Source organism: Amphiura filiformis, chromosome 6 (genome assembly GCF_039555335.1).
Source record: "Amphiura filiformis chromosome 6, Afil_fr2py, whole genome shotgun sequence".
NCBI classification, from domain to species: Eukaryota; Metazoa; Echinodermata; class Ophiuroidea; order Amphilepidida; family Amphiuridae; genus Amphiura; species Amphiura filiformis.
This window is the reverse complement of record NC_092633.1, coordinates 22,716,668-22,732,516: the sequence shown is the minus strand read 5'-3', so window position 1 is coordinate 22,732,516 and position 15,849 is coordinate 22,716,668. Positions and strand designations below refer to the sequence as shown.

The following is a 15,849-nucleotide window of genomic DNA, read 5'->3' as shown; positions in this document are numbered from 1 at the left end:
TGAGATGAAAAAAGTAAACTATTTGTCAGTTTTTTAGTTTTTGCCATTTTTGCCGGCAAAAACTGTTTTTGCCAAGTGGTTAAAACCTCGGTTTTTTCCACCTGCGGCAAAAACCTGCGAACCCTGCTGATGTTACATATAACTGGGTACCGATGTATTCGAAAGACAACATTAATTAGAATCCTGACACGTGATGGTTTTATATTCATAGTTTTAATGCTACAAGTACAAGAAAAATGCTAATTTTAACAATACATTTTGATAGTGGCTTTCACCGTGCGTCACCGTTTTATATCGCGTCAGAAAGTCGTTTTGCAAAAATACCGTAATTCGTTATTTTGTAATTTTATTGGAAAGTTGGAATATTTCAGTCCATTTCCTACTCTTGATAGTCTCCTGTGTAAACAAATACCTCGTGCAAACAGTGCAAAGAAATTGACCTGTCATTTTCTTTCCTTCGATGTTTTATTGACTGTTATTAAAAAGCCCGATATTATATTAAATAAATGCTCAAAAATTAATGAATAATGAAAAAAAAAGTAGCAGCCTTCCAAAGATTACGAGAATGAATAAGACTGAAATTATCAATCGTAGTTATAGGTCACGTGAAAACAAATGCAATAAAATACCAAATTTGTATAGCGCTTAAATTATGTGAATTCCACCTCAAAGCGTCGGAAAAAGGTGTTTTAGTTTCATGTTTATTCTTGTCATGAACATGCTTTTATATTGTCGAAGACGTGACTAAATTCGTCTTTTCGCGATCAATAATCACATGCTACCTTCCCAGGAAACACAACATGTTTTACAGAAACGTTTAAATGTCGGTTATAAATGTTTTAATAACATTCAAAAACCATTTTGAAAACTTGCTATACAAAATATTCAAAAATAATGGTATTTGACAAAATATTTTGCAAGCATGTTTGCCAAAATATTCCACAATAACATTTTGACAACAAAATGTTGTTCTACTGTTTTATCATAATATAAAACGCTTTAAAAACGTTTCATGACCTTTATATAACCCGACATTTAAATATATTTAAAACGTTTTGACCGAAACCAAACCACGTTTATAACGTTTCAAACACAGTTTTGAGTTTGCTGGGTTATCATTAGGGCCTACATGCAGTTAAAGATTTTCAGCCTTTTTCAGTCTTGGCCTCCCCCACCCCGTGGTTTTCTTGAGGTCTCCACGTCTCATATTTAGCAGAAAACCTATATGGATACTTAATATGAATAGTGTGTGTATAGAAATTAGAAGAGTATATTTTTTACTTAATGTAGGCCTAATGATTAAACGCCAAGTCGCTCCAGCTTAAAAGCTGTCCTTGGTTCCATCGTGGGCCTGGAGTAATTAAACTGGAATTTAAACAGAACAAGGACATGAAAAGTAAAAGCTGAAAACAAGCATTGTTTTCACATTTTTCTTACGATTAAGCTACTTTTATTGGTCATACTTTATTTTACTTTTTATTTTACTTATTATTTTACAAAAGAAACATATTGACGAATTAAATATTGCACATCCGAATTATTTATTTTTTTAAATAAATAAAACTGATCCAGTTTTATTTTCTGTTCTGAAAATAACATACTGCGTCTGTCATGCTATGATTGGGCCTATTCAAATGTCCCGCTAAATGTACGGTTGTAAACATGGTCAAATAAATTAATCTGGCTTGCTCAGGAACGCGTGCTAAGTGCACTTGACAATGACATTCACATACCGTGTAGGTACTAGTACTAGAGGTAGATGACACAGAATTTGTAATTAAACGGAAATTTAACATTAACTTGACTATTTTCATAAATCTACATTCAACCTGTTTTGGGACGCGAAAGTCACTACAAAGACCAAAGTAATACGTAGGGGAGAGCGGGGAGTGTTCGCCCTATTTTTTTCTGACCAGCCTAGCGATGTCAATTTTAAGGTTAGGGATGACCTGATTAGCCCATGTGAAAGCCCTATGTCTTAGCTATATAAGGCCACAATCCCAGAACTATAGGCCTTACAATAGCAACAGGATAGAGCAAACAAAAAAGTTTTGCAAAGTGGCGAACTTGCCCCATATTGGGGCAGGTTCGCCCATATGGTGGGGTAAGTTCACCCTAATCACAAAAAAGGTTTAAACATTGCATAACAATAACATATTCAATGCAAACATTTAGCAAGAGTACAGGGCATTCATTCTCTTCTGGGGAGTCACTAAATTTGTTGCAGGGGTCCGGTCAGGGTAAAATGTAGGGGTCCAAAGTGAGCTTAAACGTATCATGTTTACAACTTCGGGGAAAAATGGATTAGGACATAAACGGTGGTATGAGTAATACCGATATCGCATAACTTTAAAAAAACATGTTTTTCAGTAGTTTTACCTTGTTTAATGGTTTAATTATCAATATTTTACATAATACAGTGATGGGGCAGGTCCGCCCTCCAGTTTGGGGTAAGTCCGCCCGGGGAAGATATAGGGCGAACATGCCCCATCCTCAAAAGGGCGAACGAGCCCCTTGTGCACATTTTTGTATTTTCTTCAGGGTATGCAAAACACAAATCGAATAAGGAGTTTATAACTGCATTAAATCTTTGACAAATCCCATATGTTCACAATACAGATATCCATTAAAACCATCTGTATTTATGTATCAATGATAATACAACATTATGAATGCAAGAAAAAATTACGTTTTGGTGAAATTTTTTTGTTTTGGCTGCAGTTCGATGAACACGTCCCTATATGTCGCCTAGCTAATATGAGAAGTTTATAATGACCTATGTCACCTAATTTTGCAATCACCAAATTCCCTGATAGCCGTAGTGCTGAGAAACAAGGGGTGGGCGAACCTGCCCCTAGGGCGAACACTCCCCGCTCTCCCCTACCTTGCCTACATACAGTCCTTTGCTCCTGAACACCCTGTTGGGCAACATTTCAGATGTAAAGCACAGTCATCGTCAGTTTCACAACCGGATATGCAGATGCCGAACCCCCCTCGGTCTTCTACAGCCGGACAATTTCCTTTTTTGACACAGAAGAGATGAAAGTAATAACTCATTTGTGATATTTCCAGGGGCGTATCCAGGGGGGGGGCGGGGGAATTGCCCACAGAAAATGATCAGGGATAAAATGGGGACGGCAATGAGTAAAGTGTCCTTAAAATGACTAAAATGGGACAAATGAATAAATAAATAAATAAATAAGACAAATACGACAAGATATTAAAAGAATTAAGATTGTGGTATTTTATAAAAACAAAAATAAACAAATATAAATAGTTCTTTTCCTATTGTAAACCACTTTGTCATAAATGTTGATGTAATTGCGCTATGTAATACCTTAACACCAAAACAAAGGTCTGTTCTGTCGGTCAGAGGTTATCATTGCTTAGCTATCCCCCAAAATCTGCAGTGACAGTTTGCTTTTATCATGGTTATGGTGAATGTGTAGGGCCGGATTTACCTTTTTGGGGGTCCTGGGCCAGGCCAAAATTAGGAGGCCCCAAACTCACCGTATTATGTGCACTCAAGTGGCCAAGTTTTGGTTTACAAATAAAGGACCCACTATAAGGATCGATTTAAGTAGGACATTTGCGAGCGAAAAAATTTCAACTTCAAACAATTTTAGCCCAAAATAAAGGTGAATTTTGCTATGCAAAGGTCCAGTGCGCGCGAAGCGCGCAAAATTGTGCAATTTTTGCATATTCTGGTCCAAAACATCGTGTTTTGGGGCTAAAAAGAAACATGCACATGGCCACATCAGTGGGGTTCCCAAATTGTGGGGCCCTAGGCCCGGACCCATCTGGCCCAATGGTAAATCCGGCCCTGTGAATGTGAAAGTTAATAGGATCACAGTTTGACACAACGGCCTGATCTTTTTTAGAAACAATGAGGCAAATATGAGAAGATAAAAATGACTAACTGAACGAATTTTAAAGAACTAAATCTTGAACTCAAAATTGAAAAAAAAAAATGCTCTGATTTCATATTATTAGATGTCCTGTTATTACGTAGTACGTAATAAAAACGTGTGTTGCTAATCTTTGAGATTGGAGGTGAAACTAGCAAACTCGAAAATTGAAACTCGAAGATATATTTGAATAACGGTTGTTATATAGTGGCGTAGCTATAGGTTGTGGCGCCAGGGGACAAAGATAAATAATGGCGCCCTCCAAAAAAAAAAAAAATCTTGTAGCAATATTTGCAAAATTTGCACAAATACCACCAAGTAATTTTGGTTTATATAACGAAGTTCAGTGAATTTCGGTCTTAAATTGATCTTTTAAATGAATATCTGTGCTGTAATGCGAAAATGTTGACTTTCATCGCTTGGAGGGGGCACAGAATCGATGCTGAATTGGTCAATTCGGCGCCCCCCCTATAGGTGGCGCCCATGGCACGTGCCCCCCTTCTGCCCCCACCCCCATCACTACGCCACTGTTCCATACAGTCGTTTGATTTACCTTGACCATGGACCTCGCAGATGAAAGCAAATACAAGACAGACCAGCACGGCCGTACGAATGTTGAAAACGCCCATCTGTATTGTATAAAGAGAACATAATTATTTAAGGGATCTGGAATGAGCGTTTTGAGCGGTTCGCCAGTATTTTTATGGAACATGAGAGCACCTCAGACGTATCGAATTGCATTCTGAATACGAAGCATGTCTTTCTGATATCAAATAATTTTCATTTTTTGAAAATCACGATATAGTACAAATTTTATGACAAATTATAAAAATTTGATATTTTTCAAATTTTGATATATAACAGTCCTCGAAGTAAATTTTATAAATCTAATGATATATTCTTAAAGTGTATGTAGCTGGGAGGAAAAGCCGACGATCAATTGAAAATTTTGACCTTTCATATTGAAGATATGGATTTTTTCCGAAAAAGACCTAATTTTTTTTGGTGTTTTTGGAAAAAAAATCCATATCTTCAATGCGAAAGGTCAAAATTTTCAATTGATCGTCGGCTTTTCATCCCACCTACATACACGTAAAGTATAAATCATCAGATTTATAAAGTTTACTTCGAGTACTGTTAAATATCAAAATATCAATTTTAATGATTTGCCATAAAATGTGTATTACATTGCGAATTTCAAAAATTAAAATTATTTGATATCAGAATGACATTCTTCGTATACAGAATGCAATTCGATATGTCTGATGTGCTCTAATGTCCCACAATAAATACTGTCCAAACGTTCATACCCCAGCCCTTCACTCAAATAACACGGTACAGAAAACAAGATCACTGTCTAATTGAACTAATTTAAAATTAAAATTAGTCATGCAAGATATTTTTTGTAATTCAAGAAATGCTACTGAAATTGTGTATTTGTAATGCCAAAAGAATATTAATAACATTTCACATCAATTTGCATCATTTTACAATATTTTCTTAAAATATTCAATTTGTACAAAATATCAAATTGCATGACTAATCATTGAGCGTGTTTATAGTGGGAGCAGATGTGCGGTACATTGCGGTACAATTTCTACCCGGTTAGAGATTATCCGGATACTTGCCCACTATAAACACTAGCAGTATATGTATGTACGGTACATCGATATCCTTCTAAACCGAAGGATATTGTGGCGAGATATTCCCACTATAAACACAACAGTATAAATTGTGTGCGGTATTACCGGAAGTGGGAACTTCTTCATGATGCGTAGGATGCGCGCATGACATTCGGAACGATTCTCACCCCAAGAGTTATCAATACAGAAGCTACATGTTCACCGCCATGATCATATTGTTGAATGGGCTGTTTATAGCTCGCGCCACAATATTTACACATACCCCGTGTGACCTCGGGGTCATTGCAAATGTACGATACTGTTAGTTGGTATATAATTTGTGCGGTAACTGTGTCTCACTATAAACAGCAAGGGTATCGGTACATATACAAGGATTATCGTATACGGTATACTCAAAATGCGGTATATTCACTATAAACACGCTCATAGACTTAAGATTTCGTGATTTAATTAGTCATTGACGTGAATTACTAATTAAATTACTAATTGAATGACTATTATTGATAAAAAGACTAATATGTGATTACGAATTTTAAATTAGTTCAATTAGACCACTTTTTTTAAAATTCTAACAGCGATAAAACAGTGCAGCATCAGATATATTTTTGGCAGGGGACTCAAATTGAACTCATGAGACCAAAATTTAAATTTAAATTGATTTAATTGTTTGCTCCCAAATGTCAAATGATGGAATTGCCAGTGACTTTGTTGTTAAGATTTGGCCCCCTCAAAAAAAAAAGGGTTGTCTTTCAAACATAGATATGGGGCCATGCTTTAATATTAAATAAAGGCATAACCTATAATTCAGGGGATACAATCGATATGAACATTTGGCGAATTTTGATAGCTGATGCATGCAGATTAGTGACTCACTTTTGTTAACAATTAGGAATGATCGAGGTTTCAATTTTAACGTCTATACTTCGGCGACAAAAAAAAGCCTGTTCCGCCCCGACCTACCCAGAATTTGTGTTATGGAAAATTTTAATTTTCCTAACAAATAATGTAAAATTAGCCGTTTGGGGGTTAAATTTTAAAACATTTTTTAGAAAATATGTTTGCAAATATCTTTTGGTGAAAATTTCGGGTAATTTTAAATTCCATAGAAAAAAAATCCGTCCGCCCGGGCCAGTAGAAATGGGGGTTTTCGTCTTTTTCCAAAACGACCAGAACGAAATTCAAATTTAACGATATTTTTGCTAAACGAATTAATCTGCAAGAAATATTTGGTACATAAACATTATGTAGCCAGAGGTTTCCAGTGTTATAAAAATGTCAACTTTTTGAGAAAAGTGTGGGGGGGGGTGAGGCTGTGGATCATGAAATGCTCTTTTAATCAATATAATAGCTATAATTATTATCATTAAGGTTAGCAACTATTTTAAACTGTTGCGATTTGGTAGTTTACAGCATCTTGCGAATGGTAGTGAGCTTTGGCAAAAATTATACTGGTGATTTCATATCGAGTGTGTAGAAGAATTCAAATACCACAGATATAGCCTACTGTTGTAGGTCCCGTGGTTCTTGTGTTATGTTGTAAAGAGAGCTGAAACAACAACACTTTTGTAAAACGAATACATAACTCATTAACAACATAAAATCAAGCAAGTTTTCAAAGAATATGATTTGTAGAATGAACTTTTGCAAAACATCAAATAGTTATTTTTCAATAATAAATTGATTTAGATAATGAAATTTTATTTTTTTAGCTGCTTCGACCAACAATACCTCGGCTATGTAGGCTCATACGTTCCGGTAGTTAAAATAACCAAGACAATTGTAAAACTTTCAACGGACACTGAAGGCAAATAAATAAACAATACCTCGTCTACACTTTAGAACATGTTTGATACATATCCGGGATGCACGTGGTAAGAATTTATTTCAAACAAATGCAATAATATAAAGAAACACTATAACAGTTTGATAGCACTTACTATGCTTATGTTCTCGCTTCAACTAAGTCGTTCCGATACTTTAGAAGAGTTGTTTGTTAACGTGTTGTTTGCAGGACCGTTGGCAGAATTTATGAGACGTGGAACAAACAGCTACAGTTAATATAATCAAAGATACTGTGATATAATTGTGAATTTTATCGTATGGTATCACGTGTCCACTTAATTAACGAGCCAATTGGGGGAGGCGGTACATAATAACCATTACGGAAAGCGACAACGGACCCCCGACCCGCCAAAGTTTCACGGACAGCGCCATACCGATCCGACGGCCAACCATTTGAAGACACTGTTTACTTTTCTCGGGTATAAAATCAGCGGAGGCGGCCACAATAACCGACATATCGGCTTTTTTTTTGCATGTCGGTAAGTTACTGATACTGGGAGCCGAAGGCCGCAATTTGCATTGAAATTACACGATAATTTTTGGCGGGTCGGGGTCCGTTGTCGCTTTCCATAAACCATGCTCATCGTTATCCCGCTTTACATATCCGAAGGGGTTTAGCTGGGTTTTTTTTGTATCGGCTAGTGACAGAAATTTGGTTTTACTATAATTTTGCGAAAAAAGAAACAATGAATTTCAAAAAACAATTTCGTGCATAGGCCTATGCGTGGACTTGATAAAAACAAAAAACAAAACGAAACAAAAACAATCACAAAAGTAGACGTAAATTACTTCAAAACATAATTTTAGGGTTAACAATAAAAGTATTGTTTTGTTATCCAGTCGTGTATCTATCTCCTGATACCGCAAAGATTCGCCTATTGCGCACGTGGGTTCCCTCCTCGGACTAATAACAAGGTCCGTGCGTGCCCACATGTGTTACTTTTAGTTAGTGCCTAAAATGCTAGTTATATTTAAGGGAGTCCATATGTAGCCCTACCACAGGGCCTTTTTTTATTGCACATTATGCTATATACTGAGAACTGCTAAAAACTCAGTGACAGCTCACAACCCACTAACCGCTGTCCGCGAGAAATATATTTCTGGGGAATTAGCAGGGTGACATCCCGCTATCTCTAAGGTTCGCTATCTCTAAGGTTCGCTATCATTAACGTGTAAAGTCTATGGAGATCAGAATCCCGCTATCTCTAATAGAGAAAAGGGTTCGCTATACCTAAAAAAAGGTCCGCTACTTCTAAGGTTCGATATCACCAATTTAGAATAAGGTTCGCTAGTTCTAAGGTTCGATATCACTAATTATAAATAAGGTTCGCTATCACTAATTTAAAATAAGGTTCGCTATCACTAATTTTGAATAAGGTCCGCTATCACTAATTTATTGAAGGTTCGCTATCTCTAAGGTTCGTTATCACTAATTCCAATAAAGGTCCGCTATACCTAAGGTTCGCTATCACTAATTTTGTTTCAGGTTCGCTATCCCTAATTAAGGTTCGCTATCTCTAAGGTTCGTTATCACTAATTTCGATTAAGGTTCGCTATACCTAAGGTTCGTTATCACTAATCTTAAATAAGGTCCGCTATCTCTAATTTTAAATAAGGACCGCTATAGCGAACCTTATTTGAAATTAGAGATAGCGAACCTTATTTAAAATTAGAGATAGCGAACCTTATTTAAAATTAGAGATAGCGAACCTTATTTGAAATTAGTGATAGCGAACCTTAGAGATAGCGAACCTTAGAGATAGCGAACCTTAGAGATAGCGAACCTTAGAGATAGCGGACCTTATTTAAAATTAGAGATAGCGAACCTTAGGGATACCGGGATTGTTAAAATTAGAGATAGCGGACCTTATTTTAAATTAGTGATAGCGAACCTTAGAGATAGCGAACCTTCAATAAATTAGTGATAGCGGACCTTATTTAAAATTAGTGATATCGAACCTTAGAAATACCGAACCTTTTTCAAAATTAGTGATATCGAACCTTAGGTATAGCGAACCTTTTGCGTAATTAGTGATAACGAACTTTAGAGATAGCGAACCTTAGAGATAGCGAACCTTAGAGATAGCGAACCGTAACCATTAGCAGTCACTGGCAGCAGCAGCTCATATAGCATGGTTTTGGATCACCACAGTCAAAAGGCCCTATACTAGTAGGGTTATCCATATGCGCCATTAAGCGAATCTTTATGGTAGGGCCTAAAGCATGCAGAGTATACAGGGTGTATCAAAATAATTGGTACCAGTGGCGTAACTTTGAGTCCGGGCTTTGAGTCAGGGTGCCCGGCGAAAGTAGATCGGGTACCCCTTACCAAAGGTGTGCATGGTGCAGAGTAAATCAATTTTGGTATTGAAAGCCATACCCAATAATTCACAAATGGCAAGAAATGTTTTCATTTTCTCCAATGTCTTTACTTTTACAGTGATGTAGCTAGACGTTGTGGCGTCCGGGGCAAGGATACAAAATCCCCCTCCCTAAAACAATTGCACGCGGAAACTTGCATAAATACTACTAATTTGGTTATGAATTTCGGTCTTAAAACGGTCTTTCAAATGACAATGTATGTTGAAATGCGCGCGAAGGACGCGAAAAGTTTTGACATTCACAACTTGTAGGGAGCGCATAATCAATCTAAGGGACACTGAATTGGTTGATTCGGCGCCCACTAAGACGGCACCCTTGCCACGTGCCCTCCCTTGCCCCCTAGCTACGCCACTGACTAGCTGCTAGTCTACTTTACTAATATAGGCCCTGACAATCTCATACTGCTTAGTAAATTATTTTCAACTCAGACAGTGGTGACTGCGCAATATTTCAATATTTATATCCTAAATATGCTGGAAGTTTAAACTTTAAACATAATTAATCATTATGTCACTGTTGCACTTCAATATATTTGAAATTGGGGCCTCGTGACGAATGGGGACACTGAAATCTTTAGGCCTAGGCCTTTAATCAAATCGAGAATGAGATTTTTACTAATAATTATGTTGAAGCGATTTTGAAAGTTTGTAAGCCGTAGTACCCAGCAAACACAAAACATTTTCATTGGCAAAAGGTTAGAAAAGGTTGCCAGCAAACGTTTAAATGTCGGGTTATATAAAGGGCATATAAAGGGTATAAAACGTTTTCATAACATTCAAAAACGTTATGTGATAACTTACTGCAAATATTCTAACATAATGTTATTGAAGTGTCGACAAAATATTTGACAAAATAAGTTTGCAAAAATATTTTACAATAACATTTTGAAAACATTAAAAATATTTTTACAGTGTGTTTTCATACAAAACGTTTAAAACGCTTTCCTGTCCTTTATAATTATAAGCCGACATTTAATGTTATTAAAATGTTTTTACCAAAACCACAAATCCAACATGTAACCTGTTCAAAACGTTTGAAAAACGTTTTGTGTTTGCTGGGATAACCAATATTATTACCAATCAGGGGTCCGACAAATTAGACAAGGTGAGAAAGTACTTTCTATCACGGAAGCAACTTTTGTCGAGGGCACCCGAAAGTAGCTCAGACAAAGCGATAAAGGGACTTAAGATTTTGTAGACTACGGCAAGTGAGATTTGAAGTAGGCTATATCGGATAGAATAGGCACCCAAAATAAGCTCATAAGTAATTTTTCAGACTGCGCCAAGGATTTTATGTGTTGAAAGGGCACCCAAATGAAGCGTAATTCTGCATGCATGGTCGGTAAAGGTTTCCACTTCTTTCCTTTAAAGCCATGTAAACGAAGTATTATCATGATTATCGTGTCGAAAGGGTGTCCAGCTGCAGCTCAGGGTGCCTCTTAGCCCGGGTGCCCGGGCGAGCCTCCACCCCCCGAGCGCATAGAAGTTACGGGCTTTTAAATGAAGTTACTTTTTGACCAGAGGAAGTTGCAAGTTACCGTGTTTGATTCTCTAACCTGTCTTTTTAATATCTCTAAATTAAAGCAATCTTGAATGCTTATTGACGACGTATTCAACGACAACCACAGCTGCATACCATACTATGTTCACAAATGTCTGTATTGTGTACTCGTGAACCTCATCCACTTGAATCCGATATTTTATTGTTTGTACAAATATTAAGCAAGTAGAAACTATTTTGTACATATTTGAACATATTTTCCAATCAAATAGACGGTTCAGCCCCATAATGGCACTGGCAGACAGATTGTGACAATAAACTGTTTAAATAGATTTTGACAAATGACAACAGCTGTTGAAAGCAGTTTAAACCTCCACTTATATTAGGTAGTCTAGTTAAAGTTTAGTCTAAGTATTCAAAGACTAGAACTGCTCCATATTTTCCATTTTTAAAGAAAAATACATAACTGTGTAAGATAACTGGCAAACATTTCCTTCATTAAACACCTATTGTTTATTGTGTTTCTTGGTTTATTATTTTAAGGCATAAAACGTGTTAATTCATTTCCTAATCATGATTTTGAGATAAAAGCATAGTGCAGTTTTGTCCACGGCAAATTCACCGTGACCTTTTCAGCCATAACCCGCTTAATGAAGATTAAACCGAAATATGCAGTACTAAAACCATTATAGTAATCGATTGTCCAATGCAAATTTCTTACCACGTGATAATATTAATCCAACGAGCGATCGAATTGTCCGCTACGGTCGACTAATCCAATCGATAATGATGGTATTGACATGTACGGGTGGAGCTCCACTGACTGAGTTTTGGGGTATTTTTCACTGGTTTGCTATCATTTACTTATCAAGGCGGTCCCCCGTTATTATAAGGACTATAAAGATTGACATGTAGAGAAAAAACCATACTTGATTTACAGAAAGTATTAAATTTGTACCTATTACGGTTTCGTGGCACCCATCTTCCAAATGCGACCAAGTCAGGGCGGCCCGGTGAAGCAAAATGTGCATTGGATTAAGGTTGGTCTGAACCCTGGAATTATGGAAACTTTCGGGCCTCATAACTTCTAAATTGTTTGTCTAAAGTATATAAAAGTATACATATTTAGAATGGCAAAGACTGGATAAGTTCATCTGTGAGGTCAAATTTGGGCCACAATGGCACTTTTGGCCCAAAATCCCAAAAATAACGTTTTTTGGCCCACTTCTTTTTGTGAAAAATAAAAAAAAAAATTTTGGGCCAAAATTTTTTAAAATTAATTTTTAAAAACTAGATCAAAATATCTAGGACCCGTTTTTTCATTTTTTTGAATTTCGACCGATTTCACCAAAAATATTTGAAATTTGTGCCAAAATCGGGCTTTTTATGATTTTTTGACAAATCAACATTTTTGACCATTTTTGGCGCAAATTTCTCAAAGTTAGTCGAAATTCAAAAAAATGAAAAAACGGGTCCTAGGTATTTTGATCTAGTTTTTAAAAATTAATAAAAAAAAAATTTTGGCCCAAGAATTTTTTTGTTATGGTGCACAAAAAGAAGTGGGCCAAAACCGTTATTTTGATTTTAAATAAAAGTGCCATTTTGGCCCAAATTTGACCTCACAGCTGAACTTATCAAGTATTTGCCATTCTAAATATGTATACTTTTATATACTTTAGACCAACAATTTAGAAGTTATGAGGCCCGAAAGTTTCCATAATTCCAGGGTTCAGACCAACCTTAACACGGGAGTTTGGATAAGATGTAGATTTCCGTTCTCATACAAATGTATGGTCCCCCGTTATTAAAGTTTGTACCGGGTTAAAAATTCAGATATTTTGAAAAGAATAAGTAATTGAAACATAGAGCAAGTACTAAAATCATAGCTTTTATACAGTACGGGTCAATTGCCTATTGCGGGTGAGAGCCCCTGTGTTGTGTGCATACATGTAGTTAACAATAACTGCATGATGGAATCAGCTCATTAAACCACAATCTAATTGGAGCTCAAAGGTATAGCGCAAGTTTCGCACGTGACATCCCGCTATCTCTAAGGTTCGCTATCACTAACGTGTAAAGCCTATGGAGATCAGAATCCCGCTATCTCTAATAGAGAAAAGGGTTCGCTATACCTAAAAAAGGTCCGCTACTTCGATATCGCTAATTTGGAATAAGGTTCGCTAGTTCTAAGGTTCGATATCACTCATTTTAAATAAGGTTCGCTATCACTAATTTATAATAAGATTCGCTATCACTAATTTTGAATAAGGTCCGCTATCACTAATTTATTGAAGGTTCGCTATCGCTAAGGTTCGCTATCACTAATTGCAATAAAGGTCCGCTATACCTAAGGTTCGCTATCACTAATTTTGTTTAAGCTTCGCTATTCCTAATTAATTAAAGTTCGCTTTCTCTAATTTCGATTAAGGTTCGCTATACCTAAGGTTCGTTATCACTAATCTTAAATAAGGTCCACTATCTCTAATTTTAAATAAGGTCCGCTATCACTAATTTCAAATAAGGCCCGCTATCTCTAATTTTAAATAAGGACCGCTATAAATTGTGTAAATTGAATCTTGTGAACCAGAGGCTCACTTTGGTTAGATGGAATCACCGACGTTGCGGCCAAAACCTTTGGCCTTCAGCTGGGTGGATGATCTAGGGTCATCTGCGGTCAATCGATGAGAAGTTGCTTGATGACCCGATCCCAACCATGTGACAGATTCACTCTAACGCCCCCACTCCTGTTGAGCGACGGTTGTTCGGCTCGTACCCACACTGCTTCTTTGGGATCGGGTCATCAAGCAACTTCCTCATCGATTGACCTCAGATGACCCCAGATCATCCACCCAGCTGAAGGCCAAATGTTTTGGCCGCAACGTCGGTGATTCCATCTAACCAAAGTGAGTTTTTCTGGTCCACAAGATTCAATTTTACACAATTTGAACATTTCCCAGATGAAAGAAAGTATACATAGTGTCTTATTTGAAATTAGAGATAGCGAACCTTATTTAAAATTAGAGATAGCGAACCTTATTTAAAATTAGAGATAGCGAACCTTATTTAAAATTAGAGATAGCGAACCTTATTTGAAATTAGAGATCGCGAACCTTATTTGAAATTAGAGATAACGAACCTTATTTGAAATTAGAGATAGCGAACCTAAAGCCCGATCCTGACTCCACTTCGCGGCGCGATGCGATGCTACGATGCTATAAAAACTGTAATCTGAGCCAGGTTTTTACGAGCTCAGCGGTGAAAATTCTCATCGCGCGGTGGAAATTTGGGTCCGCGAAAAGTTGAACAATGTTCAACTTTTTCGCTTCGCGCTGCGCTATCGCAGCCGTGCACGTTTGTGATTGGCTGCTGGAAATGAAGGTTGGTAGAATGACCTTAAAAGGAGATGCCGACCCCACGTGCTTTTAAAACATCGCAACATCGCGCGATGAAATTAAAATGTACATTTTAATTTCATCGCGCGATGCTGAGATGTTTGAAAAGCATCGCAGCATCGCATCGCGCTGCGAAGTGGAGTCAGGATCGGGCTTTAGAGCTAGCGAACCTTAGAGATAGCGGTCCTTAGAGATAGCGGGATGTCACGGCACAAATGGGGTGTTATATCTGAAGAATCGTGGGGTCTTAAAGATGCTGAGGTCATTTGTCGTCATCTTGGATTCAAAAATGGCGCCATTAATCTTAAGCCATCATTGGTCGAAGAAGCACAAGTGGTGCCAACATTTGTCATGACTGATATTGAATGTAGTGGGGATGAGGATATGATAGATGATTGCAAGTATACTATTGTAGAACCGGAGCAATATGTCGCTGATGTAAGTGCTGAAGTGGTCTGTTTCTCAGGTGAGAATATGTATTTTTAAATGTAGATTATGCAGGCCCGGAAGGTGATCCGAAGGCTTGTTATTCCAGAGGTTTGATAGACTGAATACAGTAATCATGATCATATACGAGCGGTTTTTTTCCGGTAGCATGATTTGGGTGTAGGAAATTACTGTATTCAGACAAAAAATCAGACTATTGAACATTCGGAATAGTGATTCTTCGGAGTAATAGACCTCCAGATTTATTGACGTTAATTTTATGGATAAATAATTTCCTGAACCGTGGTCATACCTCTGCGCTAATCAAGTTAGGCAACATCAGCCATCGTATAATTTGTGATCTTCCAGAACTTCAAGGTCTCTCAAATTCCCCGATTTAAATGTATAGCACCCATTTGTATGGGCGTGGATAACCCGAGGTGCCTGCAACAAGAAACGTTCAAATTTTCCGGTGCTTTTCAGCCGTTGTTTTTTCGCCATTCCTCAAGTAAAAATTGAAACCCCTCGTCTAAGTTTTTTAATTTTAAGCAAATAACCCGAGGGTGGTATCCCGGGTGGCGATGTTTTTGAGTATATAGCGCATATAGATTCAGTAAAGAAAGCCACAAAAAAAGCTCTACCATAATTCTCTGTTTAATAGCGATTCTTCACCATCCATGTTCTTACTTTAGTCTTCATTTCTATTAATAAGTTATTCCTTCTGTTTATGACATATAATGCGCTTACAGTAATTAA

The 15,849-nt window shown here is 37.0% G+C and overlaps 1 long non-coding RNA gene across 1 annotated transcript; it reads right to left on the bottom strand.

The window, feature by feature from the left end:
* Positions 1-278: 278 nt before the first annotated feature.
* Positions 279-7,619, bottom strand: LOC140154228 (uncharacterized). Its single transcript, XR_011859272.1, has 4 exons — positions 7,489-7,619; positions 4,462-4,537; positions 2,885-3,020; positions 279-1,365 (listed from the first exon to the last, which is right to left on the bottom strand). It is a non-coding gene; the product is annotated as an uncharacterized lncRNA (long non-coding RNA).
* Positions 7,620-15,849: the final 8,230 nt, after the last annotated feature.